At 49.5% G+C, this 19,142-nt stretch overlaps 1 pseudogene; it reads left to right on the forward strand.

Annotated features, from left to right (window-relative positions):
* Nucleotides 1–8,524: 8,524 nt before the first annotated feature.
* On the forward strand, nt 8,525–10,040 carry LOC149356028 (uncharacterized; annotated as a pseudogene).
* The last annotated feature ends 9,102 nt before the right edge of the window (nt 10,041–19,142 follow it).

Consider the following 19,142-nt stretch of genomic DNA (forward strand, 5'->3'; position numbering starts at 1 on the left):
TGAATATAAAGTATATAATGACCTATTCCGCATATATGGGCATTACTCCATTAACGCTATCGTGTGGCACCCTTATGGCGGAGTTCAGTCTCCCCTCTGATTTTATTGGAAGGGATTCATAACGCTGTAAATGATTTTGCTTTCGCAGTTCTGTGTGGATTACTGTACCGAAAACCAATCCATAAGTGGTCGGTTTCCTGAGAGTTACGTCGAGCAGTGTGGTTTATTGTGTATGCCATTTATTAACCTAGCTGACGGCAAAGCAACGCGATTGCCTTCTAGTTCCTTTGCTCTATATACCACGGGCACATGGGCCCACTTTATGCACATTTAACCAACGATCACGAAAGCCGATGCTCATATTACAACACAGCCGTTTTCAATGCCGATCGACGCCACTGAAGTATGATATTTGATCGGCAACACTTAACTCTACGGACTAGTTAACTTCGACTACCAAGAGACCTTGAAGCGTGGCACCCAAAGCAGCGATGCAAGGTCTCGTTTAAATATTTATTACAAGCAGGTGACATCGGCCAGCAGCTCAGAGTCGCTCCACTGCTGGCGCCTTCATGCCTAATACTAAAGTTGATTTTTCCTTTGCAAATACAATTTAACTCTGCAATAAATTAGTGACTAGGGATTTTTTACGTGTGTGCTTTGTTTACGTTGCTGGGAATGGACTTTTACGCCAAAACTAGGTGCATCAGACATTGCCTCAGTCAAGGCCGCCTTGGAATGCGTTACTCACAGGGAGTTTATGTAGTCTTGTATCTGTTCGGAAGTAAGTATTGTCTCGCTCTTGACTGTTGCTCTTCCCGTTCTTAGGCCCCTACCCGATAACTGTGGCACTGCGAATGGGCAAGCGGGTACCTTAAAAGCAACGTAAAATCCTCGGACCATGGCTGGTGTTTTCATTGTATAACAAATTCCTCTCATCCGTAATGTCGTCTGCAACCCAGTGTCCATCACTGAGCCTTGATAGCTTTGCGGGAAGGTGTGTCACGGGAGCACGTAAGACCAGTACAGCCGTGTTCATACTCACGACGCACAGTTCAGCTTACGAAGCAGCAATAAAAGCATCGGCTCAATGGAGGCAGATTGCGAAGGCCGTGGAGATGATGACAGCGCCCACCAAGGCAGCGAGGCTTTTATGTCAGCAAATATACCTCACGACGGCGCTGAGGTTTCCTGGTATAAAGGGAAAGCAGCCAAGGCGTCAGGCAGCAAAGAAGAGGCAGGTCGAAGCACCGGATGATTGAAATTTTTATGCCGGGAAAGGTCACATGCATCGAACATTCGCTTTCATTGTAATAATGGCTTGGTCGCTCATGCCGGATATTGACACATAACCATACACTGTAGCTATGGCGGTCAAAATTCGAAACAAAATGCTGAAATTATTCAATAATCAGTGAGTGGGAAAATTCCAGAACGGTGTTTAGGAATCCGCAATAGCCAGCAATGTCAAATTTTCTGCAAATAAATAAAAAAATTCTCTGGCTTAGATCAGTTATGCCTGGATGTGCATTGCGAGCGGTACGGTTAATCTTATTGTTTAGCTTGGTCATCTTTATGGTTACATCTTTATCGTTTAACTTGGTTATCTTTATGGTTACATCTTTATCGTTTAGCTTGGCACGTCTTAGTGATTATGTTTTGTTGTTACATATCGTTAAGTTATGGTTACATTAAAGACTAGACATTTTAAAGTGTAACGCATTTATTTTCAGTGTCTTTATCTTGTTGTTTCTCAGTTGCCACAAAGGCGGCCCTGGCATGAGATGCCGAACTGTACGACGAACCATCCTCATCTGAACCCACTGGCCTAGCCGCTTCGTACTTACGACACTTCTCAAGGCATGCGGCTCGTTCTTCCTCCGCCTCCTTGGCTCGCTGCCTCCTCTTGGTTTCGTTCCGATGACGAAGCCTGGCTTCTTTTAGTCTCTCCGACTCACTTTTCATACCTGCTGACGAATCCCTCCGAGCCGACCCTCCTATATACACGATGCAACGCCGGCTCCTCCTCTGTTGTTGCAACGCGCTTTCACCTGCTCCTCCTCTGACATCATACCATGGCGCGGCGAGCAGCGCTGCCAGCTGCGGCGGTTGCCAGGCAACGGCTCAGCTCGCGGTGCGGCCACCGGCCACAGCGAAACGGGGAGAATACGGACATGTAGCTCTCGCTAGAAGATCAAAATAAAACATCATAATGATGAGGAATAGTAGAATGAAACCTCTACGACCCCTTTCCCGAGCTCTGAGCTGTGGCTGCTAGTCATCGGCTTATATGGCTCGTTTAGATCCGCGTGCTGAGCTTTTCGGCACCGAATTTCTTGGTCGAACAATGCATCGTGCCACTTAAAACACACTGACGGTTTGTCTTGTTGTTGAAGACCACCTCAAAGATTTCCCTCGCCCGGTGTTCTTTATTTTTTAACGCCTTGCACTTATCAAACGCTGAAGTGCATTCGCAGATAGCGTAGTGCGCGCACAAGTTTCTTCTCGTTTGTAGTTTTGACGAGCATGCATGCTACCTTAGCCTAAATTTAGATTTGTATTACTAAGGAGCGCTTAGCCTGAGTTTCCTTGTTTAACTGTACCAGCGCTGTTCTGCATTGATGCGATGCTCCAACTAGCCCAACTTCAGGCAAGCTGCAGATGTTTCCTGTCACAACCCGAAGGTCAATAGCCACTGACTTTCACATGACGCCAGATCAACAGCTTTTTAGCTTCGTCATTCAAGTTGATACCCTCTTCCCATGTTCCCGCATTAACTCTTCTGGCTACCTAGATAGTTCTAGCTTACCTGGTCACTGGTACTGCTGACGAGCAGTGTTAAACATTTGCACTTTGAACCAGTCTCTGTCACTCTAAGTCATGGCATCCCTGGCACGCAGTATTTCTCTTTATACTACTAGTTTCGTCTTTGGTCGTGCTCTGATTCGTGGAGGAAAAGTGAAATTCAGTATTGGCAATTGTTTCCACCCATTTGATCATATAGGTGTTTTCTGAGCACTTTTTTCTTTCCTAACCAGCCGTCAAGCGTGCTGTTCATAGCAACTTAGTCGCACTCTGGCTCTGCGGAGCAGCACAGAAGTTGCCCAGAGCCTAGCTTTAACTGTGACCACGGAATGGGCCCGCAGGTTCGAGCCCGGGACACTGCGCCCTGCGGGTACTCGGCGCGCTCAGTGCGTCCTTGCGTGCCTGGGGGACGGGCGGTTGCGGCCGGCAGCTGGTGATTCGTCGGGGCTGCGACACGAGACAGGCTGCCCGGCCTCACCGTGAGCCACCAATAATTCAGACTGCTGGAGCACTTGACTCCGCGGTGTGAGCGGTGCCTCAAGCTCGGCGTTTGTCGAGGACCACTGCTTGCGCGCGCTGGCGGGAGTGCATTGCCGTGAGATCGTCACCAGCATGGCCTGCACGGACCTGCGCGCGCAAGCAGTCGTGTAATGTGTAATGTGTAATGTTCGTTTAATCTTTTATCGCAGATAAATGTGTGTGATGATCCCCAACAATGTCTCCGTTGTGTGTGGTACACTGCCCTGATGTCTTTTTATTCTTTGAATAGTCCAGCATGTTAGGCTGCGTTAACGAGAATAAAGCCATTGCGGGGAAGATGTTCTAGGCAGAGTGCCAGTGAAGGATCACCTTCCTGCCGAATAGCAGAGAGAATTCTCTTCACACAGAAGGTAGATTGTAGCGCTGCATTTGGATCTGAAGGAGGCCCAGCGCAAAATTGGCGACGCCGGAATATCTCAATTTTGTGTGGGGCAAAGCGTAGCTATAAGGAGCCGAAATTATTTTTCGTTCTTAAAAAAAGAGTTATTGTGCATAATAACAAAGTACTAACTCATCAGCATCCGCCCAAGCGCAGCGGCATGGTCACAAAGAAAAGCTATAAGGTTTCGTGGAAGCTTCGATGTTCAAGAAAAATTCTTCCTGCTTCAGGAATTGTACCACAATGCGAGCCGAATCAATTCACCCTCGCCCTACCACCCACTAGCCGCCCTGCTTAGCTCAGGGGGTAGAGCGACTGCCGAGGCCAGGAGGTGTGCCCAGGTTCTGGTTCTATCCACGAAACAGTGCGAATTTATCTTCAAGTGCTAAATTTCAGACAAAGCTCTCTATCGCTTTTATATGTACCCGCATGCCTATGCTTGGGGGATACTAACGGGTAATTCCGTCCTCATTACAAGTCTACTCCACCTTGGGAGATTTCCCTAAACTTCTTGGACAGACAATTAGTCACGAATGGGTGAAACGTAATGTTAAACAGCGTGTGTCTCACGAATTGCACTGAAAACAACTCCAGCGCGAGTGTTTTTGGTTGATTTCAAGGAAGTATGCGTATGGTATTCTAGAACCTCTATGTTTCGGCGAAGGGAAGAATTTCACTGGGATACCGAATGATTCAGAACAACTTGTACAGTAACGGACAAAATTTACTCGATTGCAAAACATAGCACACCTTTGCCTAACTACCAAACTTGACTGTGGCACCAGTGTGACACTGGACACGGGGACGCAGCTAATAGGGACGCTTGGCATTAGACGGCGCTGGCTGCTGGGAGAGAATAGCATGGCCAGATTAGAGCGCTCGTCCTTAATTCGAACTTTCGCAGGGAAGGCGAAGTGGTTTTTGTCAAGAAAGTTTCCGCGGCGAGCACGAAAGGCGGAGGCTCATGTGAAGGCACAAAAATGATAAAAAAGAACTGCGCGCAAACGCCACATTAAGGCTTCGAAGAAAAAGGAACAACGCAGAAAGAGACGGTAAAGAGGGGCGGGAGCCAACGAAGTCCAACATTTTCGAACAAAAATTTTTTAAATTGAAAAATTATAAGATACTTTTATGGAAATATTGAAGGCAATGGTCCAGTGTTCTGATATGTAGCAAATTTTTTCTTTTAAAGTGTTTCCATCGATCGCATCAAAGAGTTAAGACTGCCATAGAAAACCAATGGTGGAACCTATTTCACCTTAGCGAAAATGTTATTAGAAAAAAATGCGAGACTACCCTATGGTGATCTGCGGATATATTGATTGTTTTATGGATATATTACATTATCTGAAGAAACTGCCCTCATAAAAGTTTTCTCGCTCAAAAATGTTTTTGTCTAGAATTGTTGTGTATGGTTGTAAAACAACCACTACACTCCAGTCTATTCTCAAGATCTCCAGTCTTGAGAATAGGAACTACTTTGCTAGTTTTCCAATCATCGGGAACCGTGCTTGGTGATAGTGACTTCCTAAAAACTAGTACGAGGTATCTAGCTGACCATTCTGCGATTACAGATTAGGAATATCATCAGGGCCCATTGATTTTGATGTTTTTAGGCTCAACAATAAATTCAGTACGCCTTCTATCGGTAAGCTTATGTCGTCAATTACGCGTGTTTCAACAGCGAACCTAGTATCCGCTCGCTTGTTATTGTCTTCACTGAAAACACTTGGAAAGTATCTATTGAAAAGATCGCACACTTATAGGTCTTATCACTTATAGGTCCGCTCTCTGCGCTTATCTCCGCGACTTTTTTCTTTGGTATTGCCTAGTGTCTCGAAAACTTTTGAGGTGATTCGCGTAGAAATTTTTCCAATGTAAAGTTATAAAACTTAAATTTAGATTCTTTTATGAGTGACCTCAGATTACTACTTAGAGCTAGCATGTCACTCAACGCAGCCGGATCGAGTGTGCGTCGGTACTTTTTCCTACGCCTGCCGATTTTTGTTTTTAGTTGAATAATGTTCCTTGTTATGCAAGGACTGCATGCACGTTTCTTTTTTGTGACCAGTGGCACATAACGAGTTATGCACCTATGGACTAAAGATTTGAATTCTAACCATAGTTCATTAACAGTTACTGATTCGTTACAGCTTAGTTCTTCAAACGGGCCAAAAGCAGTAATCTAGCTCGTCAAGTACGGCGATGTCGTCTGCCCTATTAAAATCTCTGTAAGATGACACTTCAAAGGATAATTTCATACTAACTAAACAATGATCGGAAAGACCAGGCCACACTTCTACCTCCACCGGCTGTGACAAAAGACCTTGAGTTAGAAAAATAAAGTCTAAAACTGAGTTGCTGTTACCCTGCACTCTTGTGTACTCTCGTACTACCTGCTGAAGCCCATGAGAAAAGCACTAATCTAGAAGACCGAGCGCTGCCTCTCGTTCACGTTGGCCCGCCATCATTTCATCCCATTTCACATCCGCGACGTTAAAATCCCCCGCGATTATCGCGTTTTTGTTTTGAATTCGCAAGTGGTGTAGAAAGTCGTTCAATGCATCAATGACGTCTGAAGTTGCGCCCAGAGGACGATACACAGCGCCAATTAAAATTTCATGTGTTCCGCGATAGACTCGGCAAAGAGCGGATTCGATGTTATGTTATGAGGGCCTGAAATAACCGTGTGCTGTATCGTACTGTCAATGAAACTAGCTACGCCTCCCCCTCGGCTGCTGCGGTCAAATCTGATAACGCCATACCCAGGGGGGCATGTCTCCGTATCCAAGATATCATGGTGAAGCCAAGTTTCCGTGACAACTGCGACATCAGGTTGGTGTTCTAATAAAACGTGCTCCAGCTCCTCTATCTTATTAACAAGACTGCGTGCATTTATGTTTAGTATATGAAATTCATTTCCGCTTGTCTGTCAGTCTTGAACAGATGGAGAAGCACTCCTCCGGGTAGGCGTAGAAGCTCTCTGTCGGGCAGACGTGGAAGCATTTGATAGCGGCTGATGAACCTGATAACGTTCGCTTGTAACGTCATTCCAAGCATACATGACCCCATCTATTTTGAGCTTATCAAAAATTACAGCCACTTTTTGTCCGTTCTTTTGGCTATCTGCAGCACTCTTCCAAATGTTTTGCCTTCTGTTCCTGACGATACTTGAGAAATCTTCGTGAACGGAAAAATTTGTATCCTTCAACTTCTTGGTATTTTTAAGTACTTCTACATTTTCATTGTAGTTGCCAAAAAGCACAATTACAGCCCTGGGACGCTCTGTGCTTGGTCGTCCTATCCTATGAATACGTTCGGTGCTCGCCACGGAAACGCCCAGTTTTTCATGAAAAACACCGCTTACTACACTGGTTTTTAGCTGTTCGTACGTTTCATCTGGAACCTCACGAATACCGTGAATGACAACATTGTTTCGACGAGAACGATTCTCGAGGTCGTCAATCTTTCTCAACATGTTATCCATGCTTGCACGCAAACTAGATAGTTCTTTCTCAGACTCCTCAAGCCTTTTAGCCAATTCAGTCACATGAGATATCACCGTTTCCATGTTAGACAGCTTTTGCTTCATTTCTGGTATATCCGCCTTGATTTCGTTTTGACCGTCAAGAATAGTTTGCAACAAAGCCGCCGTATCGGGCCCCGGTTTCGTTTCAATATCGCCACAACACAGCAGAATGCCAGAAATGACATTGCAACACTCAACAGCAATAGACAAGAGGGCATGTGGGCTCGGCCGCACTAGCAAACCAGGACAATCATCCCTAATACTGCTGTACTAACGTTTTTCACTAACCTGGAGAAGGGTGAGAAGTGGATTGTTCATTCTGTTCGCGCCGGTGCCGCCAAGCCCACTGCCGAAATCAGGGACAAGCAGGTTCAAGGAAAACGCCTCCGCCAATAATGTCGATGCTCCTGCATGGTGCTGTGCCGACGCAGCGGTTGCCTGTCCATTGCCATTCGTCAGAGCTTGTTGCAGCCGCTCCTGTTTCTTGTGCGGCGCAAAGGAATGCCGTATTCCACGCTACGTTGACGAGACCATGTTCCGGTAGAACTTGTGCAGAATAGGCCAGCACCTGGAGGAGCGTGAGAAGTGAATTGTTCATTCTGTTCGTGCCAGTGCCGCCAAGCCCACTCGTTTTTCGTCTTTCTAGGAAGGTGAAGACATTTCCAACAACAGCAGTATTAAACGTGTTTTGCTCGCTTCCCTTGCTTGATCAGCCTAATTCCGTCACCAGTGCAGTATAAGACTTAGAGCGAATAAAATGTAATTGGAAAAACTACAACATTTTTGATCGCTGTTATGACTGACGTCGTGCGTTACTTGCCGGTTGAGGGATATTTTCATTGCAAATATTTTGCTAACAGACTCCCGCTCAAGATTGCACTTAATTTTATTTGATCTTTTTCTTTCCTCGTGACACTGCAGCCAGCAAATACCTCGCATTTCAAACTATTTATGCCTACTGTTTATGTGCCGATCACACCACAAGGCATTAAATACGAATCACGTGGCTACTGCGACCAAATCCTGAAAGGCACCAGGACAACTCTACTTGGCACAGTCCTTCAATTGTTTGACTACCTTCGTATTTTTTCTCCCCATCACACAGACTGCTAGTTAACTGCACTCGATTAAAGGGAAGTCGTTTCAAGAGTGCATGGCAAAGAGAAGAAGCACTTGGACAAAATACTGGACGCCGATTATGCGCGTTACAGGCACTCCGTCAATCCTGCTCGTGTAGGCTCCAGCTACTATAAGTGCCGACCCCTGAGGGCAGCCTTGGGGACATGGAGGACCGCCTTCAGCAGGCCGCTTCCATAGTCGATGCGTATGCTATTGACTGTGGGCTCCAGTGTGCTCCAGCGAATCAGAGCTTCTGCATGTCAGAGCGAACCCAAAGGATAGGACAGTAATTCACATCTATCAGGGGGTCCTGTTAGAGAGGTGGGGGAGCTCCGTATCCTGGGCCTTTTCATTCACCACAGACTCAGACCGGACTCCACTATTGTGAAACTCAAGAGAGTAGGCGAACAGGTAGGGCGCATGATCCGCCGCGTTTCCAACAAGCGGGGCAGTCTGCAGGGCAGGGACGCGCTTCGGCTCGTCTACGCCTTCGTGACTAGCCGGATCCTCTACGCCGTGCCATATCTCCGCACTACTAAGCAGGACGAGGCGCGAATAGACGCCATCATCCGCAAGGCAACAAAGCGAGCCCTGGATCTCCCGGTGGCTACCTCTAATGCCAAACTCAAGGCATTGGGGGTGCTAAACTCCTACCAGGAGCTGCGGGAGGCCCACCTCGTGAATCACTGCAGGCGGCTCATGCAGACGGCCCCTGGGCGCCGCCTGCTAAACCGCTTACACATCCAACACGACTGCACTCCAGAGGAGGCGGAGCGTATCCCAGTACTGTGGCGCCATATGCTCTGGGTCTCCCCGCTCCCCCGTAACATGGACACCGACATGCACGAAAACAGATGACAAGCGCGGACTCGGGCTCTTGAGAGACAACACGGCTCCCGACCCGGTGTATATTATGTAGACGTAGAAGGGCCATCGCCCAAGGGATTTTACACGGCCGCTGTCGTTCACCAGGAAATGCACGTTGATGGACTCTCCTTTCGAGCCCCGAATTCAATGCGAGCCGACTAAGTAGCGATAGCGCTTGCTGCCGCCCACGCCAATTCTAGAATCATCATCACGGACTCCCGAAAAGCATGTGATCATTACTTGGCAGGGGAGATCTCCCCCTTAGCTGCTTGCATTCTAAGACGGACTGCCACTGATCCAACACCGAAAAGAATCATTTGGGCTCCTGGCCACCAGGGCTTACGAGGTAATGAGGCCGCTGACGCGGCTGCCCGAGCGCTTATTCACCGGGCTCCTCATCCCAGCTCTTCTGGCTTGGAGACTAACCAGCCGCTGCTGCGATTCAAAGATATAATAACGCATTATAGCGACAGCCACCGCCTTTTCCTGGCCCCTGCAAAGGGGCTGAGTAAAACGGAGGAGCGCACTTTAAGGCGCCTGCAGACGGGTACTCTACTCTGTCCTGCAATCATAAAACATTACGATCCTAGCACGGAAGGACGATGCCCGAACTGTGGGGAGACCTGTGATATCTTCCACATGGTGTGGGCATGTACTCAAACTCCCCACCTCCCCGCTTCCCCTACCCCTTCCAGAGAGGCATGGGAGACTGCCCTCCTCAACTGCTCCTTGCCCGAGTCCCAAAGGGCTCTGGTGAAACGGGCGAGAGACGGGGCCTCGTTATGCGGTGTCCCGGACTAGGGACGCCGACCATGTAGCGGGGCAACTCTGTGGCTGCCAAGGTTTATTTCATCAATTAAAAGTTTTCACCACCATCACGATGAAAGAAAGACATTCGAAGAGAGAGAATGAGAATCGCTTGCAAAAAGCGCTTCAGGGACTTTAATGTCCCGTAGGATTTGCCATATTTGCATAAAGAGAACTGAAAACTGCGATTTTATGGGTCCTCGGAACGCCAAATTGGTGGTGAAGGGATTTCACGCAAAGCGGATGTGAACTTTAACATCTGCTGTCTTATGGAGTAATTGTGTCTCCTGACGTATTGTATTGTCATGCATTGTATTGCATTGCTACGCATTTCTGTTCTGCACGCGCTCACGCGCACTGAAAAGTTACATTTGTACAGAATAGTCTTGCAGTTCCTCTTGTCTTACGGTACATTGTACTTGCGACTGACTGCAGTTCGTTTCTGGTGTTGTGTTTAATGTTAGCCTTGTCTCTGTTTTTTTCTTCTTTTCTTTTCTTTTTTTTGTGTATTAAGTGCTTGTGTAAGGATTCATTAGAAACTTGTGTTTTTTCCTAATGACCTATTTTGTATCGTGTTGTGCATCCACAACCCTTCTCTGAGTGGGATTTTGCAAGTTCTTGCGCACTAGCGTTTTTTCTTCTTTTTTCTTTTTTCGGAGGTGTTCGTTTGACATTCCTGCGAACCCCCGTCCCTACTACTTTCTCCTGAAATGTTGCTGTGCAGCTAACAAGCGCTTCACGCTTGTCGCCGAAATGCGTAATGAGCTGCTACAACCCTTTTCTGAGTGGGATTTTGCAAGGTCTCAATCAGCGGCGTTTTTCTTTTTTTTTCTTTTTTTCGAGGTGTTTCTTCGGCATTCCTGGTGAACCCCATCCCTACTAATTTCTCCTGAAATGTTGCCTGCGCGCTGTGCAGCTGTCAAGCGCTTCGGGTTGTAACCGGCCTCGAAGGGCACTCCCCTGTCTTTCTAAGGAAGCCATGAGGGGGTGGGGAAAGAAAATTCCCCTCCCCCTCCCGTTTTTTACTTTCTGTCATTCCCTCCTTCTGAACACCTGTATCCACGTTAGGGGTCGACTTTTCTAGTTGTAACCGATTCTTTTTCTCCTTTTTTCTCTTTTTTTCATTTCCCCCGCCCCTTCACCATTCTCTGCATTCGTGCTTTACGCTTTTTTGTGTACCTCGCGAGTGCTATAAAAGCTGCTCGTTTCGAATACTGTAATACACTCGAAAAAAGCTGGTCCTCCAGCCGAAACGTCGTGAATTAAATCTTGTTAGGTTTATATATATATATATATATATATATATATATATATATATATATATATATATGTGTGTGTGTGTGTGTGTGTGTGTGTGTGTGTGTGTGTGTGTGTGTGTGTGTGTGTGTGTGTGTGTGTGTGTGTGTGTGTGTGTGTGTGTGTGCGTGTGTGTTACATACGAGCTATATGTGTCAGATATGTGTCTCGTATGAACTCGTATGCAGCCCATATGAGTTATATGTGTCAATATATGTGCCTCATATGAACACATATATGCTTCATATGGGCAGCGTATGAGCCATATGTGTCGACAAATGCGCCTCGTATCAGCACATATGTTTCATACGAGTTCATATGTGCCCCAAATGTGTCTCATATGAACGCGTATGGGCTGCGTACCAGGTCATACGCGTCGCAAATGTCATGGATGAACACATGTGCTGCATATATAGTAGTTAACGCGCTACGGAAATGTGCCTTGTATGGACTTATTACATATGTGGCGTACCTCAACTGACACGCGACACTCGTGCGTACACAAGAGCTCCGATATGCATCGTATCAGCTTACATCAATCTCGTGCGAAACAGATAGCGGCTCATGAGTGCCTCTTATAGAGTGGGCCTTGCTGTTCGAAACACGCGGCAAAGAAGGGATGCACAAGCGATTAACAAGTGCCCAACCAACGCATAAAAAAAAACTCTTGGCCTGTTTCACGTAATTTTCTCCCTGATTCTCTGCTTGTGCCCTCTTGTTGTAAACAGCGGCTATCCAAACAGTCGGACGTTCGGCGTTTCCAATGTGATTGGACAAACGGTCAGCTAGAAGGCAAATATTGCCTTCAGGGCTTAGTTGAGCTGTTGTAAAGCTACATTGCGAATAACGCCAGGTATTTTCATGGCAGAGCTTCGACTGTAGTTAACAATAGGTGCGCAATGAGAGTGCTGCCATGAAAGGTGCAGGTGCTGTAAAAATTAAAATACATACAAATATAAGATCTTTCAGTGCTTATCACAGGGCACATCAAGATTCACAATATCAGTGGAAGTGGAGTCGGCTATAGCTCAGCTCCTCAAACCTGGCAAATGAACATTTGACCTCACACCTAACCGTCGAATTTCATAGTAGTGGTATGGTATAGTAGTGGGAAGCATAGCGTAAGTCTTGTCATGTGAATATAATGCAGACAATTTCGGTGACAGTTCTTCCATGCAATAAAGGAAAAAAAAAGGCAGCCGTGGTGTAGTGGTTTGTGTAGTGGGTTGTAGATCTCTAGGACAGTGGTTCGATTCCCAAATGGTGCGTATTTTTATTTCGCCCTCATATTTTTTTTTACTTTCTTTAGTCCACTAACTTCTATGGAAGCTATTTTATTGTTAACTGCCTTTTAATTCCACCCCAACCCTTCCCTTTCCTTTCTCAATAACTGTAAACGAGGCACATATGACACATATGACACATATATATGAGATGAGATTTTTCGATAGGGTATATATATATATATATATATATATATATATATATATATATATATATATATATATATATATGTATATATATATGAGAGAAGCCAACAGCCACAGAAACCAAGAAGCACAGGGGATTTTTTTAATTAATTAATTTTTTTGTGGTGTTGATCAAGTAAGAATATTACTGAATATGTTGTCGCTTAAAGCTAATTGATTAGAAAAGCAGAAGAGAAAACAACCACATGCCGCCGGTGGGATCCGAACCCACGACCTCCGAATTACGCGTCTGGTGCTCTACCTCTGAGCTATGGCGACGGCTGTCAAACCTTCTGCTTTCGGGGGTTTTTATGTTTACAAATAACCTAACCTTGAGAGTGTTCATCAGCGCCACCCACTTTCGTAAGCGGCGGACGTGGAACGTCCTGAGTTACCGCTGGTGTGACGTAGAACGCCATCGAACGTCGAGGGTGGAAGCTGTGTGAGAACCCTCTTATGCTTCCTATGGCGTCAAGGCTGCCAGAACCGAGGCCCTCGCTAAGCAATTAAGCAAACAAGGAAAAGGGAATGAGGGGCTCGTTATAAATATGAGAGAAGCCAAAGGCCACAGAAACCAGGGAGTACAGGGGATTTTTTAATCAATTAATTTTTTTGTGGTGTTGATCAAGTAAGAATATTACCGAATATGTTGTCGCTTAAAGCTAATTGATTAGAAAAGCAGAAGGAAAAACAACCACATGCCGCCGGTGGGTTCCGAACCGTAATTCGGATGTGGTGGGTTCGGATCCCATTCGGATCATAATTCGGAGGTCGTGGGTTCGGTTATATATATTGTCACGACCAGAGGAGCCGTGAAGGTAGACGTCGGGAAGAACCCAAGACTGGGAGCCTTCTTTTTAATTATGGTGCCAGCTTCCACGACACAGAACAGAACAGCGCGCCACGAGAGCCCACCGCCCCTTCGTCGTCGTCTTCGACTCAGCGCGGAGGCCGCGCGGCGCGTTAGGCGCGTGGCATTATTCCCCCCCACGAAAGCAAACATCGTCTCGATGTGGAATGGGATATGTACAGTGAGGGGAGGAGGAACAAAAAAAAAAGAATGGGGGTGAGGTGAACTATACAGTGCGCGCTAGATGACATGCAGGAAGAGTCAAGTTCACACGTGGGGTCAGAGGAAAAGGTACGAAACAGCGTGAACACAGCGCTCAGTCACGCGAAAAGTACGGCTTTAAGCGCACTACATGCACGATTTCAGGCCGTTGACGCTGAGGGCCGACGACCACAGTTCCATGGGGGACAACTTCGTAATTGACGCTGTTCAGGCGGCGCAGGACTCCGTACGGTCCAAAATACCTATTTAAAAGCTTTTCGCACAATCCCTTGCGGCGCACTGGTGTCCACACCCACACGTGGTCGCCCGGCTCGTAGAGCACGTCCCTGTGCCGAAGGTTATAGTGTCGGGCATCGGCGGATTGCTGGTCCTTGATGTGCAAGCGGGCCAGCTGACGGGCCTGCTCTGCTTGCTCCACGAAGTGGCCAGCTTCAGGGGGGAGCTCTGCGTCGCCGTACGGCAGCATGGCGTCTAGCATCATGCGGACCTCTCTGCCATACACGAGCCGGAACTGGGTGAACTGGGTAGTTTCCTGCGTCGCGGTATTATATGCGAAGGTGACGTACGGCAAGACCTCATCCCAGGTTTTGTGTTCAACATCGACGTACATCGAGATCATGTCCGCCAATGTTTTGTTGAGCCGTTCCGTTAGACCATTGGTTTGGGGATGATACGCTGTTGTTGGTCGATGAGCAGTATGGCTAAGCGCTAAGATGTCACGTAGTAGTCGGGCTGTAAACGCCTTGCCTCGGTCAGTAATAATGGCCGATGGGGCGCCGTGTCTAAGCACGATGTCGTGCTTAAAGAAGTGGGCAACTTCGGCGGCAGTACCTCGCGCCAGGGCCTTCGTTTCAGCGTAGCGGGCCAAGTAGTCTGTGGCGACTACGATCCACTTGTGGCCGGTAGACGAGAGAGGAAATGGCCCCAGAAGGTCCATGCCGACTTTGTCGAATGGTATTTGTGGCGGCTCGATGCACTGAAGCAGTCCAGGAGGCTTGAGCGCGGGTTTTTTTCGCCGCTGGCATTGCCGGCATGTCCGGACATAATGCTTGACACTTGAAGTTAGGTTGGGCCAGTAATAGTTCTGCCGGATTAGGGATAAGGTGCGGGTAACTCCAAGGTGGCCGGAAGTCGGTTCATCATGGCAGGCAAGGAGGACTTCATCCCGCAGATCAGACGGTATGACGAGCAGGTAAGTTGTCGGACTTGAAGTAGAGTTCTTTTTATAAATCACCCCTCTCCGCAGGCAGAACGACGAAAGTCCACGAGCTAGGTATTGTGGTATTTCAGGGCACCCACCTTCGAGATGTTCGATGAGCAGACGGAGCTCGGCGTCGGCACGCTGTCTGGAAACGAGCTCAGATGTGCTGACCGCTCCAAGGAAGCTATCATCGTCGGTGGTGTCTTGCGGAGGAGGATCGACGGGAGCGCGTGACAAGCTATCAGCGTCGGTGTGTTTCCGGCCTGACTTGTAGGTGACGGTGAAATCGAATTCCTGCAGGCGTAATGCCCAACGTGCTAGGTGGCCGCAAGGGTCCTTTAAATTTTTTCAGCCAGCACAGCGAGTTGTGGTCGGTGATGATACAAAACGGTCTGCCATAGAGGTATGGGCGGAACTTGGCGGCGGCCCAGACTACCGCTAAACATTCTTTTTCCGTGGTAGAGTAGTTCAACTCAGCACGCGACAGTGCGCGGCTGGCGTAGGCAATTACTTTGTCGACACCGTTTTGCCGCTGAACTAGAACGGCGTCAAGACCGACGTTGCTCGCATCCGTGTGCACCTCCGTGTCGTCATCTTTGTCGAAATGTGTCGGGATGGGCGATGATTGGAGTCGGCGTTGTAACTCGTCGAAGGCAGTCTGTTGTTCGTTTCCCCAGGAAAATGACGTGTCATCACGGGTTAGAAGCGTCAGAGGGCTGGCGAGCTGGGCGAAGTTTCTAATGAAGTGGCGATAATAGGAGCACAGGCCCAGAAAACGTCGGACTGCTTTTTTGTGGGAGGGGACCGGAAAGGCAGCAACGGCAGCAAGCTTCTCTGGGTCAGCGTTGATTCCGTCAGCACTAAGGACGTGACCGAGGAACTTCAATTCGGTGAACCCAAAGTGGCATTTTTCTGGTTTGAGGGAGAGGTTGGCGGATCGAACGGCTTTGAGGACAGTCCTGAGGCGGTGCAGATGTTCCGTGAACGTTGCGGAAAAAATGATGACATCGTCAAGATAAACAAGACAGGTCTGCCACTTCAAACCGGTGAGAACGGTGTCCATCATTCTTTGGAACGTGGCAGGAGCACAGCAGAGACCGAATGGGAGGACGCGAAATTCATACAGCCCGACCGGTGTAATGAAGGCGGTTTTCTCACGGTCCCTCTCATCAACTTTTATCTGCCAATAACCACTTCTGAGGTCGACCGAAGAGAAGTACTTGGCTTGACGAAGTCGGTCGAGGGAGTCGTCGATACGCGGGAGCGGGTACACGTCTTTCTTGGTCACACTGTTCAGCTTCCTGTAGTCGACGCAGAACCGTAGTGTCCCGTCTTTTTCACGAGGACGACAGGAGACGACCACGGACTGCTTGACTGTTGGATGACGCCGTCCGTGAGCATCTCTTCGACCTGTGTTTGAATAGCATCTCGCTCACGAGGGGACACATGGTAGGGCTGCTGATGAATGGGTCGGGCTCCTTCATGCGTGATAATGCGGCGTTTAACTATCGACGTTTGGCGCACTTTAGACGACGACGTGAAACACGCACCAAACTCCCGCAAGAGGTCCTGGAGTTGCCTCTTTTCAGTGGGTGGAAGGCCAGGATTTATGTCTACGCTGGTGACCGCTTCGGCGTCAGCTCCAGGTGTGTCCTCCGCACAAGCAAAGCGTTCGGCCACTTCCTGAACATGGTCGACGTAAGCGATGGGTGTGCCACGGAACAGATGTCGATGCTCATTGCAGAAGTTGGTGACAAGGACCTCTGTACAGCCGTCATGAAGGGATCCAAGGCCCCGTGCCACCGCAACCCCCTTAGTGAGTACGAGGGAGACATTAGGCTCGACAATCCGGAGTCCCCTATGTGGCTCGTCGCAGGTAACGCTCGCGAGAATGCTGGCACGTGGTGGCACCGTAACGTTATCGTCGGCGACTCGCAGGGCGGACCGAGAACCCTGGTGCGCAGGTTCTTCTGTGGCCATTGCGGTAGAAAACGTCACCAAGCGGTTCGGGAGGTCTATGATAGCACCGTGCTCGCGAAGAAAGTCGACGCCAAGGATTACATTGCGAGAACATTCGCGGAGAACGAGAAAAGTGGCAACGAATGTGCAGCCTCTAACCGTAACCCGGGCCGCACACATGCCGAGTGGTGCGACAAGATGTCCGCCTGCCGTACGTATGTCGGGACCGTCCCAGGGTGTCGTCACTTTTTTCAGGGCCGTCGCAAGCCGTCCGCTAAGGATAGAGTAATCTGCGCCCGTATCAACCAACGCGCTGACCTCCTTTGTGTCGACGAGAACAGGGATATCCAAGGAGACCCTGCCTTCAGCACGGCCCGTCGATGGCTGTTGTGGAGCATTCAGTCGGTGCGGCGGCGGAACCTGGTCGGCGACTGGGGTTGCGCTGTCGGAGCGATACGAAAGGCGCGTCGGGGAAAACTGTGCAGCGATGCGGCGTGCGACGTCGGGGCGATTCAGTTGCTGCGGCGGTGGAAGCTTTGCGTCGGAACGGCGTTCCGCGGCCTCGCCTCCAAAGGCCGCCGGAGCTAGTTTTCCCGACGAGGGCTCGAGGAACCACGTTGTCCTGAGGCGAAACGGGACCCAGAGGGCGAAGACCGGCGTGGAGAGGGCGATCGCGACTGGCGGCGCGGAGGAGATGGTGAACTACGCCGGCGGGTGACATACTCGGCGATGTCTTGAGGGCGCTCTCCAGGGCGTGGACGGGGGCTGTCGATAGAAAAACCGCGTAGTCCCATTTCGCGATAGGGGCACCGCCGGTAGAGATGGCCGGCCTCACCACAGTGGTAGCAGAGCGGGCGTTGATCCGGAGTGCGCCAGAGGTCAGTCTTCCGCGGTGCCTGGCGCCGATCCGCCCAGTAAGGAGTCGGCTGGGCAGAGTGCACCGCAACCAATGGTGCGGTGTAAGGCGAAGGCCCAGGAGATGGGGCCGCGCGGCGCACGACGTCCGCGTACATGACTGGCTGGACAGGAGTCGGGTACGGCGCGGGATCGTATGGGGTCGGTTGCGGCGCCGGCACAGCTGCAGCGTCTTGTGCCCTGAGTGCCTGTCGGACTTCCTGCGCGGATGACGCTGGTGACGGAATCGACGCGAGGGGCAAAGGTGGCTTGAAGGTGCTGCAGCTTCTCGCGGACCACGGAACGGATGAGTTCGCGAAGGGAGTCCGGGTTCGTCCTGGGATCATGGTCGAACCGGTCCAACGTTGATAGAGTCGACGTTTGACGCAGTTGCCGGTCATACTGATGGGATCTCTGCTGCAGCAATTTCTCCATGTGCACGGCGTCGGCCAGAAACTCCGCGACGGTGTTGGGCGGGTTCCGCACGAGGCCGGAAAAGAGCGGGTCTTTTACGCCGCGCATCAGGTGCCGCAGCTTTTTTTCTTCAGGCATGGCCGGATCGGCGCGATGGCAAAGACGCGTCACATCCTCGACGTACATGGCAACACCCTCATTGGGAAGCTGAATTGGAGAGGACAGTGCACGCTCTGCGCTCTCCCGGCGGTCGCTGTTGGCGTACGTACTCAGGAGCTGACGTCGAAAGTCCGGCCACGTAGACAAAGTAGTCTCATGGTTTTCGAACCACGTTCGTGAAGAGTCTTCAAGGCTGAAGAAAACGTTACGCAGCTTTGTAGCGTCGTCCCAGCAGTTAAAGGTCGCGACCCGTTCGTAGTGAGCCAACCAGTTTTCGGCATCTTCAAACAGGTCACCGTGAAAGGGCTTAGGCGTGCGTGGAGTCTGAAGGGTGAGATAGGTGGGGCTGGCTCCTCTGGTCGTGACACTGGTGGAGGTGCGGCCGATGCTCCCTACTCCTGAGGACGAATCGACGCGTCCGCCTCTTGTGACCACCCCTGTCCATCGTGCCAGCCGGAGGATCCGAGGCCTGTCCCCCGAGGCCCTTCCTATTGTCAGCGCGCCTTCAACTACCACTCCACTCATGGCGACGCCACTACCCCGCACCTCCACCAGTGTCACGACCAGAGGAGCCGTGAAGGTAGACGTCGGGAAGAACCCAAGACTGGGAGCCTTCTTTTTAATTATGGTGC

The sequence above is a fragment of the Amblyomma mixtum genome, chromosome 3, assembly GCF_055824585.1.
Source record: "Amblyomma mixtum isolate Tamu chromosome 3, ASM5582458v1, whole genome shotgun sequence".
Taxonomy (NCBI): domain Eukaryota; kingdom Metazoa; phylum Arthropoda; class Arachnida; order Ixodida; family Ixodidae; genus Amblyomma; species Amblyomma mixtum.